Raw genomic sequence first — 11,763 nt, forward strand, 5'->3', positions numbered from 1 at the left:
AGATCTATCGTGCCCAACAGATCTTGTAAAAGTAATGGCCATAACATGAGTGAATAGCAAACAATAGGTAATCATATACAGCAATGACATTCCCAGTGTAAGGCTTATTATTATTATCATCATTTATAAGACAGAGCGACACTTTCTTGGGAAAATACAGGAGTCTCTCCTACCAAATGACTGGAGGTTAGCTGGGCTAGGAGCAAACAAGGGCTGATTGTCATTCTACACCAACCTCCATACATACTCAGCCCATTTCAATACCCCACCCAGTTAGCTTTTCACAAAGTTACCCATGCAAACTTTCCCAAACTTGTCTAAGCACATACATTCCAATTAGATCCTTATGTGGATCTGGCTTAGATCAAAAGTAAAGTGCATTAACATAAAGTATGGATCCAATCTGATGAGACAGATAGAAGACTAGCCCAGGGAAACTCGATGATTTAGTGTGAGAAGCCTTCATGTGTAGAATTATAATAGTTGTGTACTGTGTACTCCACCCCCAACTTCCTCTAATACACGGTACATACTTCTCTGATGTGTGATGTAGCCACATAAATATAGTAGTGGAATAGAAAAATCTCCAGCAGACAAAAGCATCTTGTGCACTCAATCAATACGATCAGCAGAGCCCCTTAATAATTTAATAAGTAGCCATGTACGACAGCAGGCTGCTCTATGACTAAGCTATATGTGATCACTACACTAGGTAGAGTATAATGAAGAATACACCGAGCTCCCCATTAAGGCTGTCTCAGGACTCCATGTCCTCAATGCAGTAAAACGATCTTGAGAAAAAAAAAAAAAAAAAAAAGACTGGCAGGAAAAAAGGCAAAGTTACATTATAAGTCAACCAAATGCTAAATAAAGCAACTGCTAATTCCACAATAAGAACTTGTCTGTATCAGCAGCCTGTCACATACACTCCCCGGCCCCCAGTCACTTACCTCTCGCTATGGATACAAGATATAATATTTTATTGAGGACACAGACAAACAGGAATCTGAAGGTGAAACCATGCACTGAATGCAATAAAGAAAGAAGTGCACATGATTGACTGAGACCGCACCACTGTCTCACAGGGGACACCGCTGCTAGCTACTGCTCTCTCCCTCACAGTCCCCTTCTCACCGGAGGTTTTCTGCACTGCAACTTACACGTTATACTGCGCACTTCACTTTGTTTTATATTATAAAGCCATGGGATAAACTAGGCACAATCTGTCAGTCATTTACTTAGTGTATAGGTTAGTGTGTCCCCCGCCGGCAGGACAGTGGTATGTCCTAAATTAAATGCACACACACACTATCTACTATTGTCTCATCAGCTCACACAAAGTTCTGCTTCAACGCGGGGAAAGTGTGCGGGCATCAAATGACTCCCACATATGAGTGACGGGGATATTGCATCACACTGCACTCTTTTATGTACCCCTCTCCCCTCTTTATATCTGTCTATACATGTATATAGCAGGACATGTTCAAACACACGCAACCAATGTATGTATATATATATTGTATACAATAATAGTCATGTCATCACATTTCTAAAGTTTGCAGTTAGTAATTATGTCACACTTGTTACACATATAATAATAATACAGAGCACAGGAACAATATGGCCTCAGTCCTCACAGTCCCTGTCACTGTCTAGTGAAATGGCAGCTAACCTCACATTTCTATATGAATGTCTGGAGGATGCTTGACTTCCATGTTTTATAAGCAGCAAGTTAGGTAGCCAGGATTATGGCGAGTGGCCATGTCTCAGACAGCTTTCACCCCTGCTGGAACTAGTGGCTTTCACTTTCATTCATAGAATGGCTGCAGTGGTTATTGAATTTTGTGCTGTAAAGAAGGGACTCTGGAAGTCTTTAAAGTTACAGATATATTTATATCTTTATATATGAAGAAGCAGAATTTAAATTCTGGCCAGCTTTCACTAGGCTAGCTCATCCAGAAAATAAGATTATTGTGCCATGTAATGTGATTTGCTACAAGCAGTGTGTTAAGGTTATCACTTACAATCCCACATTACAACCATTTTGTTTTAATTATTATTATTATTTTTATTTTTATTATTATTATCATTATTATTATTATTATCATTATTATTGTGCTAATGCATCTAAAATGTAAAAAGTAAGCAACTTTGAAAATAGTTTTAATTAAAAAAAAGTTCTATTGCATTATGTCCATAGCTCCTACACAGACCTATATGATTCCATGGCAACCGGCTACAGACACATTTTTTGTAGTCTGATCTTGCAGTCAAATTGCCATCCTTCTGTCCTCTTTTTCTAGCTAACCTACCAAATGTAAGTTAATAAGAATTAGGGGACAGATGGAAAGGAGCATAATTGCAGGATCAGGCCGCACAGACTTTGTAGAATGTTACCATGGAAACATATAGGTTTGCATAGGAGCTGTAAACATTCAAAACGATATGTGATTTTTAAAAAACGATGGTTGTGAAGGTGGAGCTTGCCATCGTAAAGAACAATGGTTATGTCTATGGTGCTAGAACAATGGAAAATGTTTTCCATTTATCAAAAAAAGCAGAGAACTTTTTTGAAATAGTCATTACTGACAATGATCATAGCATTGCTACACATGTATTTTTCCTCAGCCATTAACTGATTAAAGTGAGTCTGTCGTATATTTACTAGTCCTTCTCAATGAATTAGAATATCATCAAAAAGTTAATTTATCTCAGTAATTCAATTCAAAAAGGGAAACTCGTATATTATATAGATTCATTACACACAGAGTGATCTATTTCCAGCATTTTTTTTTCTTTTAATGTTGATGATTATGGCTAAGGCCTCATACAGACGACCGTAGCCATGTGCACGGCCGTGATTTTCGGGTCGGCCGGCCATGGAGTGACACCCGCGAGCCGCCTGCAAATCGCGAGTCCCGTGTCCATTATTTCCTATGAGCCTGGACCACAGAATACGGCCGTAATAAGACATGTCCGTTCTTTCTGTGGTCCAGGCTCCTGTGTGCTTGTGTGCATGGGCCCATAGGAATGAATAGGGCTGCAATTCTCCCATGGATTTTAGGGGGAATTGCGGCCGCAAAAGCACGTTCATGTGCATGGGGCCTAACAGTTGAAATGAAACCCCAAGATTTAGTGCCTCAGAAAATTATTATATAAGCCAAATGTTGTCCTACCGAAATTATGGCCTACTGAAAAGTATGCCACGCCGCATTGATAACACCTCAGCAGTGCCACAGGCTGATCGCCTCCATGCCACGCCGCATTGATAACACCTCAGCAGTGCCACAGGCTGATCGCCTCCATGCCACGCCGCATTGATAACACCTCAGCAGTGCCACAGGCTGATCGGCTCCATGCCACTCCACATTGATAACACCTCAGCAGTGCCACAGGCTGATCGCCTCCATGCCACGCCGCATTGATGCAGTAACTCATGCAAAAAGAGCCCCAACCAAGTATTGAGTGCATATACTGTACATACTTTTCAGTAGGCCATAATTTCGGCATTAAAAATCATTTTTGGAATTGGGCTTATATAATATTCTAATTTTCTGAGTCACTAAATTTTGGGTTTTCATTAACTTTTTGCCATAATCAACAACATTAAAAGAAAAAAAATGCTGGTAATAGATCACTCTGTGTGTAATGAATCTATATAATATATGAGTTTCACTTTTTGAATTGAATTACTGAGATAAATGAACTTTTTGATGATATTCCAATTCATTGAGAAGGACTAGTATGCTGCCCTGTATTGAGCATAGGGAGAAAAGTGTCAACCAGGAGCTAGAGGGCGGGCAGCATGAATATATGAATATCATTGAACGCATGCCCTGCATTGCGGACGGTGCGCCGTAAATATAAAGTCTAAGTTCTCTTGAACTGCAGCGATAAGTGACAGACCACTAAAATCATTGTGTCTGTCACTACTTTATGATGCCCTCGGACATGGCAGCATAAATACATGACAGGTCCTCTTTAACCCCTTCCCGACATTTGAGGTATCCATACGCCAACTCGAGTAGGGGAAGTATGGAACGGGCTCACGGAGTGAACTCACTCCATACGATGCCGGGTCGGCTGTTTGTTACAGCCGACACTTCAGAGTAACGAGCGACATCGCGATCCCGCTCGTTTAAGTCGTTAAATGCTGCAGTCAATACTGACCGCAGCATTTAAATAGTTAGAAAGAGGGGGGCGACCCCCTCTAACAGCTCATCGCGCACCCCGCAATCGCGGGGGGCGGGGCGATGGTTGCTATGGCTGCCTGGGGGCCTAATGAAGCACCCCTCCGGCAGGGCTTAATAGATGCCTGTCGGAATCAAGATATACGGCAATACATTAGTATTACAGTATATCGTGCAAGCGATCTAACGATCGCTGGTTGAGTTCCCCTAGGGGGACTAATAAAAAAAGTAAAAATTAGTTAAATAAAGTTTTTTCTTTATGTAAAAAAAAAATAATTTAATTAAAAGTTCAAAAAACCACCTTTTCCCATTTCCCCCTAGAGAATAGTAAAAAAAATAAATAAATAAACATAATTGGTATCGCCGCATCCGTAAAAGTCTGAACTATTACAATATATCATTATTTAACCCGCACGGTGAACGGCGTAAAAAAAAAATAGTTTGTAAACGCCAGAATGTCTATTTTTTGGTCACCTAATCTCCCACAAATATATTACATAAAAAGTGATCAAACCGTCACATGTACACCAAAATGATATTATTAAAAACTACAGCTTATCCCGCAATAAATAAGCCCTCATACCACTTAATCGACGGAAAAATAAAAAAGTTACGGCTCTCGGAATTTGGCGACACAAAATATATATATTTTTTTTACACTTAGGTTTTTACTTGTAAAAGTAGTAAAATATAGAAAAAACTGTGTATATTTGGTATTGCCGTAATTATATTGACCCACAGAATAAAGTTAACATGTTGTTTTAATTGCACAGTGAATTCCGAAAAACGGCGCGCAAAAAACAATGGAGGAATCGCTGTTTTTTTCATTTTCTGGCCCACAAATAATTTTTTTCCCGTTTCCTATTACATTATATGGCAAAGCAAATGGTGCTACGAAAAACTACAACTCGTCCCGCAAAAATCAAGCCCTCATAGGACTATATCGACGGAAAAATAAAGACGTTATGGCTTTTGGAAGGTGGGGAGGAAAATATGAAAATGGGCTGCAGCGGGAAGGGGTTAAAGGAATCCTCAATTTTAACGTTTTTCTGTCACCGATGAAGGTCTCTGAGCTGGGACCTCAATGACCCCTAACATAAAGGGACCCCTTTTGGTTTAGGGCAGGAGATCTTCAGATCTCTAGGCTGTGTGCACAGGTTCTGCAATGTGCATGTATTACCGAGGACTCATCAGAAAATGTCTAAATATGAATTTTTGCTTTAATCACCGGACGAGAAATATAAATGGGCGACAATGCTCATGAATGACATTTGTAACACTAGGAAAACATGTTCACATGCCCCAGGCCAGGTATATTTTTTACCATGCAGCGGCCACCAATGGAAATTATATTTTGTATAACAACTATGGCATTCAAAGGTGGACATACCCTTTAAGAAAGACAGTGTCAATATTTCGCCTTCTTGAAACAGCTAATCTATGAGGGCATACATGCAAAGAAATGGGAACAAAAATATTTGTGATGTTTCTGCTGTTATGTCAGCCGCTTTATATTTATATAAATTGTATTACTTATATATTTTTTTCTATTGCTTATGTTATGCCAGCATATTCTTCAGCGCCGCTGTACACAGATTGTCATTACTCACATCAGTCCCTGTCCCCTTGCAATCTACTTTTCCTATATGAAACATGCACTAGTGCTAATACCATAGAAAGCCATTTGACTTATTTCAAGTATGTTTCTGCTTGTGGGAGGAAACTGGAGTACCAAGAGGAAAGCCCCACAAACACAGCAGGCTGGTAGACCGTTTTCACACAAACATCGTTTAATAATGGTTTCTGGAGCGTTTTTCACTGCACTTTTTGGGGGACTAAACCGCTGGGGTCCTGGTACTTAAAAGTCTATAGTAAAATATGAAAATGTCTACAGGCAAAACGGTCTAAGGTTACGTTCACACGCACAATATAAACGTCTGAAAATTACGGAGCTGTTTTCAAGGGAAAGCAGCCTCTGATTTTCAGCTGTTATTGAAGCAAAAAAAAACTTTTTGGAGCCGTTTTTCAAAAGACACTATGCAAAACAGCTCCAAAAACGGCTCAAGAAGTGACATGCTCCTTTTTACACGGCGTCTTTTTACAAGCCATTTTTAAAAAAAAAACAGGAGTAAAAAAACGCCCCGTCTGAACAAAACAACGTTTTTCCCATCAATTTCAATGGGAAGTAGTTTGTTGGCTATTCAGTAGTGTTTTTCCAGGTGTATTTCGAGGTGGTTTTGCAGCGTTTTTTTACGGACGTTTTTGGAGATGTTTTTCTATAGAGTCTATGAAAAAATGCTCCAAAAATGTCTGAAGAAGTGGCATGCACTACTTTTTCGCGGCCGTTTTTTACGTGGCCGTTTCTGCATCTGATCTTTCGGCTGTTTTTCAGGCCGTCTACAGTCCGAAAAACAGCCGAAAACACTCCATGTGGATATACCCTTACCATGTTCAATTGTGACAACTTCTGCTACACATTTTGCCACAAATTTTGCGGAAAATCCGCAGCAGACGTGCCTCAAAATCTGCATATGAAACATGTAGATTTTGTTGAACGTTTAGCAGCGGATTTGCTTCTCGCTGCTTCTCCGCAACCGACTGAGCATGCTGCAGAATGTATATTTTCCACACCAAGTTTTTCTGTAACGTCTGCACAAAGTTACCTAGACAGCTATATAAATCAATGAAAGAAAAGTGTGCTGCGGATTTCTGCAGCAAATCCGGCACGTCTGAAAATGCCCTTATTGGTTGTCATAGGCAAGAAGGCCTGTTTTACTCTTAGACAATTTTGATAAATGAGACTCATAGTGGGGAACTTATTTAAAGTGTACCTATACTTTAAAAAAAACATTTGTCATAGTGACATGTCAGAAGTTTTGATCGGTGGGAGTCCGAGCACTGAGACCCCCACCGATTGCTACATCAAAGCGTCAGAAGCGCTCAGGTGTGCCGCTTAGTTTTTGCACGGCTCCGCTCGGCTTTCCTCGGAAAGTCGAGCAAGCAGTGTAAGGGCTCAATAGAAAGTCTATGAGTTCGTAGAGTTCTCACTCGGCTTTCCGAAGGAAGCTGAGCAGAAAAGAAGCGGCACAGTGCTCACCTGAGCGCTTCTGCCACTTTGTTTTAGTGATCGGTGGGGGCCTCAGTGCTTGGACTCCCACCGATCAAAACTTCTGACATGTCACTATGACATGTCAAACGTTTTTTGAAAGTATAGGTACAATTTAAAGGTTTATACCACCTTAGCGGCAGTAAAAAGTCACAAATTTAGGCGCACTATTTCAACACTATAGCTTACAGGACAGAAAAGGAATAATTTGACTAGATATATCATATTCATGTATTCATAGTCCCTCTATTATCAGATCCTGGTAAAAGATAAAAACTCCCCAATTTCTTAGACCACCTATTCAAAAAAGTTATACACTATCACTATTGTATAAAATATTCCTAAACTATTTTTAAAGAACAAGAAAATCATTACAGACATGAGGTGCTTACAAAGAGAAAATCTCCAATCATAAAATACAATTTAAATGGACATTGTGACATATCTAGCTCCTATGCTGCTGAAATAGCAAAATCAGGACTGCAGTGAGGAGGATATTGAATGGAGTGGTGGTGGAGCATGCGCGCTGCCGCTCCATTCATTGACTATGGGAATGACTAAAACAGCTGAGTACAGCTCTCGGCTGTTTCCTTTATTACTATAGACAGTGGATAAAGTGGTGGACCCATGCACGACCAATGCTCCTTTCAAGCTCCTCCTGACTGCGGGGGCCAGCGATCAGAAAAATATCACCTATCCTGTGGATTTGTGATCATTTATCATTTTGGGAATACCCCTTTAAGAGGCCTCTTAATAAATTGGTTGCATCTTACTTCAGCGGGCTTCGGTTTAAGGGCCAGTTCAGACAGAGTTTACTTGACACGATTTTTGACTCACATTGATTTCAATCGGAGGCGTTTTTTTTCCCGCGAGTGGAAAAACCGGCTCGCGGGAAAAAGAAGGGACATGCCCTATCTTCGGGCATTTACGCCTCTGCCCTCCCATTGACATCAATGGGAGGCAGAGAAAGCATATTTCGCAACGTTTTATGCCCGCGGACGAAAGCACTGCAAACATCAGCGTGCAGGCAGAGGAAAATCTGCCTCAAAATTCCAAACGGAATTTTGAGCCAGATTTTCCTCCTGCAAAAAACTCAGTGTGAACCCAGCCTAAGACTGCCATATGAAACACTAGTAAATCTGGGCCATAGTGTTTTTCTTGACAGCATTTTACGGGTGTTTTTATCAAGCACAATATGTTCTAGGTATGGCATAGAAAATCACATTCAAACTGTAGACGTTTCTTACATGCATTTTAAAATGCAGAAAGAAAACTGTGTGATGAAGGCCTAGTGGTCATAATGGTCATAACCCAGCATTCTAGGAAAAAACATGACAGAGGAGGATAGCAAAAAGACCTAATACATATTTACTGATTTTTTTATCGCATTTTTGAATCAGGTTAATTAAAATATGTGATCGATGTAGCCAATGTATTTGTTTGGTGACATTCTTTAGATATTGATTATGCTCCCTGCGCTCAAAAAAATTATAAATATAACATGAAGTTTACAAAAACCAAGACTGTAATCACCACTACCTCCAAAATATGACCGAGTCATGTAATTCACCTTCCTCTTTTTGGGATTTCTATAGAGCCAGTAAACAAAAGGTGAATTTAGAGGGCAAGGAATAGCTATGTAAACACTTTCTATAGTGTATGTAGAATATCTCACAGCTGATTGGTTTCATACTCATAATGGAAAATGAAGCATAGATGTAACATTCACTGACTTATAAAGCCACATTCTTTAACTGACTCAACAGCTACAACTGTTTCCACAAGTTGAAGGGACCAATCTCACAAGCAATTATCTCCAGACACACTACAAGGGATCTTGTACTCAGTCTACAGTTTAGCAAAGCATGTAATGACTGAAGGCAAGCAGAAATGTTTCTACCACTCCGTTATAGTAAACACGGTGCAGTACAAGAGTCTACGTTTAATTAACCCCTTAATACCACACATGCAAAATGTTACATTTATTCATTTGAGCAGCTTTAGGCTGGGTTCACACAGAGTTTTTCGCAGGCGGAAAATCTGCCTCAAAATTCCGTTTGGAAGTTTGAGGCAGATTTTCCTCTGCCTGCACGCCGATTTTCGCGATGTTTTTCGCCCACGGCCATAAAACGCAGCGAAATACGCTTTCTCTGCCTCCCATTGATGTCAATGGGAGGTCAGAGGCGTAACTGCGCGAAGATAGGGTATGTCCCTTCTTTCATGTCCCACCCCCGCCTCCCATTGAAATCAATGGGAGGCATTTTTGGCCGTTTTTTGGCGAGTTTTGCGGAGCGGTTTCTGTGGATGAAGCTGTATAGGGGCTTGTTTTTTGCAAGATTCATTCTATTTTTCAATGGCACCGTTTTGGGGTACATATAATTTATTGATCATCTTTTATGAATTTCTTTTGAAGGGGAATGCAAAGAAAAACCAACAATTCCATTATTTATTATCCATGCGGTAAAAATAAGAAATTTAACATCATTCTACGGTTTGGTGCAAATCCGGCAATGCCAAATAAGTGTAGGTTTTTTTACGATTTAGTACTTTTTTACAATAAAAGCATGTTTTATGAAAAATGACATTTTTGTGTCGCTTAATTTCGAAATTCATAACTTTTTTTATTTTTCCGTCAACATAGCCATATGAGGGCTGTTTTTTGAAGGACGGGTTGAAGTTTTTATTAGTATATTTTTGGGGTACATATATTTTATTGATTCAGTTTTATAATCTTTTTTGGGGGGATGAATGCAAATAAAGCATCAATTCTGCTATTGTTTTTTTGTGTTTTTTTTTGTTCCACTGTTTAGTGCACAGTAAAAATAACAAGTTAACTTTATTCTACGGGTCGTTATAATTGTGGTAATACCAATTACTATTTAAAAACAAATGTAATAATGTGGACTAAGATACTGGACCTTTCTAGATTTATTTCCCCTTTCTGTAACATACTGGAAACGAGCTACAAGATTATGGCCCGATGGTATATACCCCAAATAGGCTTCGTAGATTCTTACCATCCGTCTCCCCAGTATGTTGGAGGTATCAGTCTATTGGGTTCTATGGAGCATATCTGGTACCGTTGCCCTGGAATCCGACCTATTTGGATGGATGTTTTTGCACTGAATAGAACGCTATTATCTACCAGTGTTGTTGCTTCACCAGAGATGGCCCTCATTTCCTTATATCCTGGGTTGTCTAAACTCGATAAGAAAGGCATTCTTCAACGTTTTATTATGACTATTAAACTCGCTATCCCTCGACTATGGAAGTCACAAACCCTACTGTCTAAGGTTCAAATTGCTGATACTTTAAACTATAATATTAGAATGGAACATAGGTGGCTGCACTTGGATAGCTACATCTTGATATGTTAGTATTATCACTGACTGGTTTATTTGGACATCGCTTCCCTTTTTGTTTTTCCCTTTATCTGTACTTCTTTCCTCGTGTGTTTCCCCTTTTGTGTCTTGTTCCTTGTCATGGCATGTCTTGACAATTATCCCACCTTTATTTACTTATGTTCTTTTTCTTTTTCTTATTGCTCTCTATTAGGGAGATTTGTACATATTACTGTTATTCCTGATGTATACTTATTTGTCAAATGACAATTTAGATTGTGCAACTTTAATTTAAGTTGTGCCTTTTCTTTTTGTATTATTATTCTTTTGAAAAGAACTATTTATATTTTTTTTGTGTGGTGGGTTTAGGAAACGTAATTCAACTTAATTTTACTTCTTTTTTGTCCCCCTAGGGGACTTGCAGCAGCCATAATGCTTTGAATTACAACATTTTGCATGGCCTTATAGGCAGCTGCTTATGGCAGATCTGGGGGCCTATGTTAGGCCCCTAGCCCCCATAGTACAGCATTTGACCCCTACGATAGCTCACGCCACTTTATCAAAAAGTGGTCAGGGCTTAGCAAAAGGGGGCATGGCCTTTCGTGGCTCAACAAATTTACTATAATTTACACCAGAAGCTGGCGTAAATTACAGCACATATCAAGATTCTACTTTCTGGCACACAGAATGCCAAAAATGTGCCTAATTTATTGAGTATTGTGTGCCTCTTCATAAATTAGGAGCATCTTACTCCAGCGCTCCATAAATTAAGAGTGGCGTATAAAAAGACAGTTTTGATAAATCATACTCATTGGTTTTTTTATGCTTAAAAACGCTGTCCTCAAATTAAATAGAATAAAATATTAAATTCAAATCACTTTTTACATCACTCAGAGGTTAGAGGGGTTGTCTCATCTCCCTTATGCCTTATTAGAGCATATATCAACGTCATAGAGTTGAGTGTCTCGCTTAGGACCCAAATGTATAAGCCAGCAGGAATTAGCAACAATTAGCGCTCTTGTTGACCGTGTTAGGCCTCATGCACACGACCGTAAAAACACCCGTTATTACGGGTCGTAATTACGACCCGAAATAATGGGCCCATAGACTTCTGTTGGCCACGGGT

The 11,763-nt window shown here is 39.5% G+C and overlaps 1 protein-coding gene across 1 annotated transcript in view; it reads right to left on the reverse strand.

Annotated features, from left to right (window-relative positions):
- The window catches only part of ZNF516 (zinc finger protein 516), a 147,631-nt gene extending 146,603 nt beyond the window's left edge, over positions 1 to 1,028 (reverse strand). The window contains exon 1 of the mRNA XM_075826507.1: positions 951 to 1,028. The gene's annotated coding sequence lies outside the window, so the exon portion shown is untranslated. The remainder of the gene's footprint in view (positions 1 to 950) is intronic.
- Positions 1,029 to 11,763: the final 10,735 nt, after the last annotated feature.

The sequence above is a fragment of the Rhinoderma darwinii genome, chromosome 5 (genome assembly GCF_050947455.1).
Source record: "Rhinoderma darwinii isolate aRhiDar2 chromosome 5, aRhiDar2.hap1, whole genome shotgun sequence".
Taxonomy (NCBI): Eukaryota; Metazoa; Chordata; class Amphibia; order Anura; family Rhinodermatidae; genus Rhinoderma; species Rhinoderma darwinii.